At 42.0% G+C, this 10,647-nt stretch overlaps 1 long non-coding RNA gene across 1 annotated transcript; it reads right to left on the minus strand.

Moving 5' to 3' along the window:
• Positions 1–7,329: 7,329 nt before the first annotated feature.
• LOC147659390 (uncharacterized) lies at positions 7,330–10,188 on the minus strand. Its single transcript, XR_015307271.1, has 3 exons — positions 10,153–10,188; positions 7,476–7,622; positions 7,330–7,385 (listed from the first exon to the last, which is right to left on the minus strand). It is a non-coding gene; the product is annotated as an uncharacterized LOC147659390 (long non-coding RNA).
• Between the last annotated feature and the right edge of the window lie 459 nt (positions 10,189–10,647).

Genomic DNA, 10,647 nt, shown 5'->3' on the forward strand with positions numbered 1-10,647 from the left:
CTGCTCATCTTGTGGCATACTGGTAAACGGAGGGTTTAGTGATATCACAATGAAAGGCATAATTGTTTTTGTCATCAAAGGTGCCTCATGAGCCTCTAAACGTAGGGGACTGTCGTGCCGGTTCGCTACCTGTAAATGATGTAGAGTTTTAGGGTTCTTTTTACTTACATACTAGTCAGTGGACCACCAGATGCGTCGTGGATGCGCCTGCATTAGCCAGTAACACTTTCATATCTAGTGAGCCTGCGCTATAATGGAACGCATCCCCGAGGATGCATTCCATTATAGCGCAGGCTCACTAGACATGAAACTGTTACTGGCTAACGCGGGCGCATCCACGACGCATCTGGTTAGTGCTCCCCTTTAAACATGCTTAAATTGGCTTACTCTAAATGACATATTTAACTTGCCTATGGGGCCCTACTATATGTTGCAGGAAATACACCCAGGGCCTGGAAGTTAAATGTCACACGTGAGCTGCAGCACCGTTGATGCCATCCACAGGCTTGGCCTCCAAAATATGGCTTCAGGCCTACTAGGTGTAGCCTAGCTTCTCAGCACAAAGCCTGCTGTCAAACATGTTAAATTACCCACTTTGACATGTGGGAAACACTGTTATTAAATATTAATAAGTCACCCCTAAGTACCTTGCCATCCACAAGGTAGGCTCCTTATATTTAAAAATGGAACACGTGCAAAATTAAATTTGGCATGTTCATCCAGTGGCTAGATATCAAATGCTATTTTCACTAGCAGGGCTGTACCTGGATCGTAGAAAATTTCAAAGTATAGATTATAAATGTTAATTTGTGACTTTTGACAGGAAAAGGCCCAAATAGTTATTCAGAGACTATTTTCTTATTTGTTGAAACTGTAGTGCATTAGTGATGTTAGAAAGTTAATAAATATTTAGGAAAATTGACTTTTAATAATTGTGTTATTCTGTGCCTAAAGCTCCGGTGAGCTAATTCTTGTTGGCCTGCCAGCAACTCCCCAGGAAATGCTTGACATTAATGAAGTGTGAAAACTGCTCCCAGAGCACAACAACGGCTTAGACATAGTGGTAGGATGGACTAGGTGTGGGGCATTAGATTCCTATCAGCCCTGGAAGGAAAGTTGCAAGTTGGGACTTAGAACATTTTTGAACGTCCAAGTCCTCTGGAACCATTAGGGGGCCTTGCTGCAAAGGTGTAGGATTGTGATGCAACTTCATCAACTGCAGCTTCATGCACAGGAACTCCATTAACCTGAAAGTGACAGAAGTGAGACCTGCCTATTAATAGTTAATGCAAGGAGGGAACTGAAGACGGGAAAGTCTTTGTTTACCAGGCCTGTACAAGTCAGACTGGTTCGGAACACAGTGGAAGGGTAGCGTCTTTCAGAACTTATTTGGAGTGGACACAGGGGAAGGGATTTCTCATTTCCACACCTCTGAGTGGACTCAAGAGCTCTGCACAAGGGGGGAAGGGTTTCCTCATCTTGGATTTTAGGAGTGAGGGGCAATGTAGGATAGTTGCAGTAAGGCAGGCACTTTTGCAGGGTATGCCGCAAAAGTGGGGAGAGTCAGGCCCAGGAAGTTTTCTACCATTGATTAGGGTGTGTCCAGGAGTCACCCCCTGCCTAGTGTCAATCATAATTGTGGCACCCCAAACAGCCATCCTCACAACAATTTCTGGGCCTGGGGAAGATAGAACAAAGACTGGGACTGCCGTCTGAAACTTGAGGGGAGTCCAGAAAGACTGGTCCCTCTTGTATCCAGGACAAACGAAGAAGTTGACTCCAATGGTCAGTTGGATGGCCTCATGTGAGGCAACAGGGCCACAACAAGCCCAAAGGGCCTTTTCCTGAAGCTATCAGTTGACCAAAACCCACTGGACCTGGACTGGACCACAGTGGTGGCTTCAGCTGCAGTCCTGTCCCCTAAGTGCTTAGAAACTACACTTAGTGCCTGATTCTCATCCAGGTTGGAAAGCTTCCGGACCAAATCGGTTTGGAAATCGTTCCCGACCCACTCAGATCGGGAGAGTCCGACCGACGGAGTACGATGCATCCGGATTCTTCCAGATACGATTTGGTTGGATTCCCATTGACTTCAATGGGAGCATATTTTCCTAACCGCATCATAATTGGGCCCTGTGTCGGGAAGACACATTCCCGATCCGATTTGGAAGAAGCAGATGCCATTAGGAGGTCTTCCTAACCACATCAGAATCAGGCCCTAGGTAGGAATCCTTTCCTAACGCATCAGAATCAGGCCCTAAGTGTGAGACTTAGAAATGAGTCAGAGGAGCTGCTCCAGAAACCCTGAAATGTTGGGACAAAGAACATTTTTGGACTTCTAAGTCTGCCACTTCCATAATAGGGACTTTGCAGCAAAGGTTTAGGTAAGATTCTGATGCAACTTCATCAGATACAGCTTCAGGCTTGTTCCGCTGGAAGGTTTCAAGCTCCATAAAAAGAATAAGTGAGAAGGTCAAGCCTTTGACTATGTTGAACCTGCTTGGTTAAGTTGACCTCAACTCCATCACAGTGAGCCTGAAATCATGCCTAGGACCTGATCTACTGCTTCCATCATTAACAGTCTGTGCTTTTTAGCGCTATTATTACTTAAAACATCAGAATTTCTTATCTCCGATTTGTCTTATTGTATTTTTGTCCTTTTTTCCATTCTGATGTCAATTTATTCATTACATTTTACTCTATTTTTCTTATTTGGTTTTATTTGACATTTGTATTGTTTCGTATTTTGACTATATTACAGATTTGGTACTGGATATATACTTTACACATTGCCCTCACTTAGGGCTGTCATTGCTACCAGGAGTTAAGCTCAGGTTAATTTAGTGACTTTGAAGTTGATCTTAACAAGTTAATGTCATTATACCTTGAGTTGGGCAACTGTCCACCCCAAATAATAGTCTACTTTCTTACACCTATTGAATAGCATTATGATTTAAAAGTACTGTGCTAAGTGGACAGAGCAGTGAACACTTCATATAAAGACACATCTTGCAGACCATCTTTAAAATGGTGGTTGCCATGTCTCTGGGAGCTGTATCTGCTGTGTATCAAATGAGGTTTGGGTTTTTCTCCATAATCTGAAAAGCCTTTTTTATCTCCAATGTTCTTCTATATGCTTACCTAGTAAGGGTTGAGCAGACATACATTGCTCTCTTTGGATAAGCAGGTTACAGACAATTAAATGAGCGACGAAGCACCCAAGCTCACAAATTGGTTGATTATCTGATCACCATTATTGAACAGGGCCTCACTGTTTGTTATGTCCTTGCCTGCAATATGAAGGGTCAATGCAAAAAAGAATGTTCAATTCCATATAGTTGTAGAAACAGTTGATTACCACACCAGATCCAAGAAGAAAAACAGAAAACATAGGGGCACATTTACAAGCCACTTGCAACACTTTTGCGCCGCCGTTGCATCACTGTTTGTGACGCAGTGGTGGCGTAAACAATGCGCCACAGTGCAGCCAATTTAAAACGTGAGATGCCTTGTAAAGCCCTGTGTCACATTATACCTGAGTCAGTTATAATGTATACAGGATAGGCGTTCCTACGCCGGAAAGCCTCGAAGAAGTGACGCAACAAAATCTACAAGATTTCCCTGTGCCATTTCTAGGTCGCCACTGCATCAAAACCCTACGCCTGCTTGGAACAGGTGTGAGGAGTGACGCAGTGCATTGGGAATAGGCCTACCCATGCATAGCTGGAGTTGCGTCATGCTTGCAACACAACTCCAGCAATGCGTGACTTTTGCACCAACAGATGCATCAGAATTTCTGACGCATCTGTCAATCCTTATGCCATTGTAAATACCGCGCATCCATGTTGGCGCTTGGGTTTCGCATGGAGGCGCAGGAAAAATGATGTATCTGTACAGATGCGTCAGTTTCTTGTGAATCTGCCCCTTACAATTTAGTGTGTTTGATTTCTTAAAGTTCCTATGGCTATTCGCTTTGTTCAATATGTTCTGAACCAATTTCAGTAATTCCGCTTGCTCTAGAATCTCAGCTTTTACCTTCTGAGGTCATAGTGATGCAGGTTTCTTACTTTTGAATATTTTCTTACTATTTATTCAGAACAAGTGGTTTTAAGGATATGCCGAAAGCAGCGGTCAAGATAGTGAGATAATATTACCTTCATGCAATGTATTTGTCTGCGGACAGAACCAGAACGTGGTATGAGTGGGTAAAGCGATCTTCACATTTCGGTGTCACAGACTAGAGCAAAGTGAATCTGGCCAGAAGAAGCTGCGTGTAAGTATTATGGTCATGTGGAATTATTCTTTTCTAAGAATGGAGTTGCAAGCACCTATGCAGTGCCCCTCTGCATCTTGAACATGAAAATGGATAGGCAACTCAGCATCAAGGGAGGCTTTTGATGACACAAAGCTTTAAGGACAACCAGCTGTGTCCCTACTTCCACAACCTTAGCATCCCTCATCAAAATGGGAAATGACGTGTACGACGCCTGAATCTAAGGATCGAGAGTACTTATTTAAATGTTTGAGATGTGGTTTTACCACAGAAACTAACACACAAAGGTTCGAGTGGAACTTCTCAGTTGTTCTTGGCATTATCTGGAAACCAGAAAAAGGTCCACAGATAACTGGTTATATTTATGAAACTGAGAGCCCCTTAGCGCTTGCAAACTAACTGGGTGGTAATATTACAATCGATGAATATCAATACTGTTCTGTGCACTTGCCTCAGAAGTGAGGATAATGTTATAACACCTCTTTTTCTTAGGATCTGATCTGAAAAATCCAATATAACCTTCACAAATGCTGCCAGTTTTTAATTGGTGACATGTGTATAGAGAAAAGGCGCAGTGTATCCAAGCTAGATGTAATCTTGATTTAAATAAAAACTGCTGTTTTCGCCATAAGTGTGACAGCTAACTAGTCTGTAAACAGCGCCTGAGTATTCAGTTTTACTTAGCTTCTCCAGAAAGGGAATACTCGATTGAGGGGAGAATGGGACATGCGTGTGAATGCAATTCATGTTTTCTTTTGCCTCACTACAAGTACCAGTCGCTTTATGATGAAATTCAAACATGTTTGGAACCAAGAGGGGATGCACCTAAATGTGTATTAACTACTAAACCAGAAGCCATAACACAAGGCATGACCAATTCTCGGGAAATATTAGTGTGAAAGGAAAAAGTAAAGGCTAAGAAAGTTTAAAGTCAAGACTCCTATATTGGCAAGGATCGCTTCTTGTCCCCTTTCATAAGAAAGGACCGCGCTCTAACCCCGATAACTATCGGATGATAGCTCTCCTAGACGTGGACGGGAAGGCATATGCCAGCATTCTTTTATCTGCACTCACTACGTGGGTGGAAACTAACAATCTAGTTCCTTTTACTCAAACTGGTTTCCAAAGAGGCTGCCACATTGATGACAACCTGATATGTCTTGCTCATCTGATGGAATCCACCCTAGCCGCAAAAGGAAAAACCTTACATCTTGGGTTTATCGACTTTCGAAAAGCCTTTGACAGCGTAAGTCGGCCAAAACTATGGGCAAAACTAGCAAGATGGGGTATCCCACAGTCGCTACTGAAAGCATTAATCGCTTTACACACCGACACCTGGGTCAAAGTGCGAGTTACATCGAGTTGGTCGACCTCCAATAAAATATATACCACCAGAGGCTTAAAGCAAGGGTGTACTCTTGCACCAATGCTTTTCAACCTGTACCTCGCGGACCTCCCTGAATGGTTGTCATGTACCCGTACTTTCCCTCCACGAATAGAGTCAAGAAAGATCCAAACTCTTCAATATGCAGATGATACCATCCTGTTAGATCAAACTCAGGTTGGTCTCCAGAGACTGTTCGACTCCCTCGCTCAGTACTGCAATATGAACACGCTAGAGATAAACATGATGAAAACCAAAGCAATGATAATATCATCTGGAAAACCCCAAAAGTCTACCTGGTTCATCAAAGGGAAATGACTGGAAACTGTCACCGTCTATAAGTACCTGGGGGTGTGGATTGACCACAAAGGGAGACCCACAGTACATACAACCGAAATGCAGGCCGTTGCCCGTAGTCTGGAATGGGCCTTTATCAGAACAAAAAGTGCTCTGCACTCCCAAAATCTAGTACCATTAATAAAACTGATTACCGCAAAACTACTTCCCACTATCTCGTTTGGTGCAATAATATTCAAGGACAAAATGAATAATTGGTTGGACAGAGCACAATCTTCTTGCTACCGTAGGGTTTTTCGGTTGCCAAATTCTACTGCCCACGCCCAAATCCGGAAAGAATTTTCATTATTTTCCCAGAGGTGGATAATGAGTGCACGCTACATTAACTATTGTTTAAAACCAAAGCACGCTAGCCCTCACTCTCTAAAGAGCTGCCTATGGTTAGTCTTCAGCAACCACAAAACACCGTGGAATAAATATTTGACGTCATGTCTAGAATCCCTTAAAGCAAAGGACATATGGTCATCTTCGTTGCCCATTGCAGCGAAAACAAAACTTCTAACCAAACAGGCAAAAAGTCTTTCAAGCGACCTCGACGAGCAACTGGTCGCCCAGCTCTTTCATGGCCCCTGGGTCTCTAAATTATACACCTTGAAAATTCTTCCATCGTATCTGGCTGCTTCTACGAAAGTGCATATAAAACTTCAATTGATGCGATTTCGTTTCGGTTTAATCCCGCTGATGGCTTACAAGTTTGGCCAGGGGTACAGGAAAGAGGACTTCATCTCAATGTCGCTTTTGCAAGCAGGAAGAGGAAAACCTCATCCATATACTGTGCATTTGCCAAAAACTTCGAGCCCAAAGAAACTTCTGGTTGCTTCCCCTTTGGCTTCTTCTCAACATCAGGACCTGCCAGGAAGCACTAGACGCCTGCATGAGAGGAGACTCTCCCAGTTGGCGGCTTGTTTTGTTAAGTTTATTTTAGAAATTAATTCCCCTAACTTGCTTTTTGACCAAGCATAAGCTCCTTTTCTGGTGACATTATCGCACGTTCTTTTTAATTTACAACTTTTCTGTTTTAACTGTTCTGTGTATCCTTTTACTCTTAATATGTAACGTCCATCCCAGTGTATGTACATTGCAACGATTTTAATTAATTGCGCAATAAAACTTTTACTTACTTACTCCTATATATGAAAGAGCGTTGAGTCGGTGTTGGACTTATACATAGAAATTCACAAACTTTACATTATTTCAACGAATCCAGCTAAAATGTTTGCCCATGAACGATTGCAAAAGTGTACCCATCCTTTCATAATGATACATATATTTAAGTCAATTTGAACGTTCTTAAAATGTAGCAACAGAACTCTTACCTTGCATCACTCTCATGCAGACTTGCCTAATATGCTGATCACTCGGTTCTCTACCCTAAGGTACAAAACAAAAGCAACATGGACTATTTAACTAAGTACATTATAGTATCTGAAATTAAATATGTCCTATTACAATTCTACTCACAGCTGGACCCTGACTTCCTGGAAGCCCAGGAACTCCTTGTTCACCTTGCATACCACGAGGTCCAGGCGATCCTTGTGGCCCTTCAATGCCAGGCTGCCCACGACTTCCCTCAGGGCCACGGTTGCCAGGCTCGCCAGGATTTCCAGTCTAAATAAGCAGTTATTGAATATTAGACATTGTAGCTGAGACTTACACATGTTATTATTTCAGCATTCACGATAGAATGCAGATCTATTGCACAACTTAAAAAAAAGATACATTTTAAGAGCACCCCACACCGATAGACCTGTGTGTACAATATCATCGTAAAGACTGATAAAAAAATAAAACTGCTCAATAATCATGAAGTGTCCTCATTGTGGCTTTGACAGAGATAAGCTTTGGAAGATAGGAATAATACTGCTTTCTTTGCTTTACTTTGAAAGTTTTTTTTGTTGCTTACACAAAGACTTCGGCGGAAATTGGAATTCATGCCTTAAACAAAAAACACTGCTCAGATTCTTGCCAGCAGATTGTTTGCTTTTTCGGGGCAAGGAAGTGAAAGTTGCCTTGCTAATTGACATGGATGCTAAGGCTCTCTGGTTGTCCCTTTGATCTTTGTTTCTGTGTGTTCCAAGAGGAAAAGAAAACACAGACTTAAGGCCAAAATAAAGGGCAAGAAGAAGCATCTCCCCTCTGCTGCCTGAATTACAATGTTATTGACTAATAGTCTGCTTTAGACAAAAATATATAAACATGACACTTGCTTCTCTAAGCAAATTTTTACACAACTAGAGACCCGCAACAGGAATCAACACTATTCATTATTCCCGGCATTTCTGAATAAACTGATTGATTTATTTGGCTACACGGATACTTTAAAACAAAAGAGGCATGTAATCAGATCTCAGCTATGAGTTTCTCATTCATCTCGGTGCGGAGCAGGGCTATGGTACTTGGAATACTTTAGAAAAAGAAGGACCTGGCTAAACTTTTTCAGATATTTTATGTACTTAAAAAACAGATTTCGAATGTTTACGCTGGAAAATATTTTTAACTTAAGGTGTTTGGAATTTATTTCCATAGCTCCTACGTTTCCAAATGAGAAATGTACAAATAGTAAGTAGTGGAATATGAGCTGGTTAAACAAGAAAGGCATGTAAGGTTCAGATTGAGACATTTAGGCACGTTTGACGTGAAATTGATAATGTATTACTCCAATGTGAACCCTGATTTGTGTATGCCTGCAACAATGCGTGCAAGAGGTTTGAAAGAAGACCTGGTGGCTAGCGCAGATTACAAATGGAACACGACAGACAGAGAAATTGTTTTTCTACAGATATTTTGTCTGTTATAATGTACAAGTGAGATATAGTATTACCTCACAGTCTCACCTTTGGAAAGCAGGAAGGATGAGCAGACATAATGGGGAGGTGAGGGACGTCAAGCATGAAAGACATGAAGTAGATTGTATATCTTAGGTAGCTAAACATAGCATTGCAGTGACTCCCTGGGTGTTAAAACATATGCTAGATGAATGGGAACCAATCCGGAGGTCTGCCATAGAGTACTGACTTAGGCTATACGCTCTAAAAGAAAACTTTAAAGAAACATGTTGACTCTAACCATAATGATGTTTATGCAGGCTATCTTAGCACAAGTCTAAAGCAAGCAATAGTGGGGCATATTACCAAGGGTGGCGGTAGGCAATTATCGCCGGTTTAGCGGCCGTTTTTTGCCGCTAAGTGGCGATAATTCTATTGCTCTATTAGTAAGCTGTCGCTAACTGATGTTAGCGACAGCTTTTAGGCGATAGCGAGCGGTTTGGGGCCCGCTTTGCATGTCAGCGATATTTATTGCTAATGACATGCAAAGTGGGCATACCCAACCTGTTAGCGACTGCAAGCAGTCGCTATCGCCTATTAGCAAGGCAGGCGTAGCGATGGAAATATTCCCGCTATCGCCAAAAACTAACGCCTGCTCAGACCAGTTCTTAGCCATGTTATCCACTGGGAGGTGGATAACATGGCTAAGAGCATTTCGTCGCTAATGTGTGAATATCGCTGTATTCTCAGCGATATTCACACATTTCGCTGCTTTTGATGGATATGTTAGCACAATGGAGAAAAACGTTGCTAATACCATGTTTTCTCCGCTAACATATCCAGTGATAGGCAGCGATAAAAAAATGCGCTACGCGCATTTTGCGATAAATATCGCTATTCCTTGGTAATATGCCCCAGTGTTCTTCAAGGCTATACAAATGAAGCTCTACCCAGGGACATACAGGAATTTTCCAGATTAATGACTGAAAAACTTCCACTGAGTATTCTTTCTAAACTCACTGTCTGGTAGTATAACCAATGTGCTATAAAGACATACTTCTGTCCCACCAATCGTGTTTGGGTGTTTAACCAAGTATTCCCTTTCAAAGAAGCCTAAACCCCCCCCCCCCCCCCCCCATCCCCCCGGGGGCCTTTAACCCTGCCCACTCTGTGCTGGACTGCACCTTTAGCCCTGTGAACTCAAGCTCGTGGTGCCGATTTACATGTTCATAAGTTATAGCACATAAGCACTATAATTACAATTTTCAAGGCTTTTCATGAACGAATCTTAACACTGAAAATCTTCTAAAGGAAGCATCGCATTGCAGTGCGCTCACAATACCTTTTACTGAAATAGCATCAAATGTACTTACAGAGCCTTTGGCACCAGGAGGTCCGACATCACCCTGTGCAAAATCAAGAACAAATATTTCAGAATATACGTTTGTCTCATGTCCAATAGGATGTGCAAAACTATGGGTTAATTCAATTCAGAGAGATTGTTGCTATTTTTATCTTCTAGGACAAATGTTATATGAATTTCCACTTAATCCATACGAATCCCTTTCCCTTGTTTCTTCCTGATGGTACAGCAGAACATATCAGAACCAATGTTATCATTGCAAAAGGTCATAGGTTCCAGCCCTTTAATACATACAAGATGCTACAAAGGGACAAAAGGGAGAAGCCCCAAGCACCAAGCTGCTGCAACACAACTGAACACTCACTCTTGCAACAACTTGAGACGGCGGGCTAAAAAGTATAACTGAGCACAATTTGCCACTGTACCATCAATGTTTCATTATTTAATATTTCACCAGCAACAACATCATTAATGCGCCTTTAAAGTTTAAACATCTGATGATGGC

This window comes from Lissotriton vulgaris, unplaced genomic scaffold (genome assembly GCF_964263255.1).
Source record: "Lissotriton vulgaris unplaced genomic scaffold, aLisVul1.2 SCAFFOLD_14512, whole genome shotgun sequence".
NCBI lineage: Eukaryota > Metazoa > Chordata > Amphibia > Caudata > Salamandridae > Lissotriton > Lissotriton vulgaris.